Consider the following 211-nt stretch of genomic DNA (forward strand, 5'->3'; position numbering starts at 1 on the left):
TATCATTCCACGTTGTTGCTGGAAATTCTCGAAGGCTTTCCTTGAGTCGCCTCGTAGCTTCTGAACTTTTCTCATTCAAATTGCTTGCAAAAGCTATGGCTTCCCAATTGTTAGGTACCCGTGGCAATGTCATTCTTTCCCGTTGGAATCTGTCCACGAATTCTCTCAGTAGCTCTGAGTCCCCTTGCTTGATCTTGAATATATCTTCCAT

Source organism: Nicotiana attenuata, unplaced genomic scaffold (assembly GCF_001879085.1).
Source record: "Nicotiana attenuata strain UT unplaced genomic scaffold, NIATTr2, whole genome shotgun sequence".
Lineage (NCBI taxonomy): Eukaryota > Viridiplantae > Streptophyta > Magnoliopsida > Solanales > Solanaceae > Nicotiana > Nicotiana attenuata.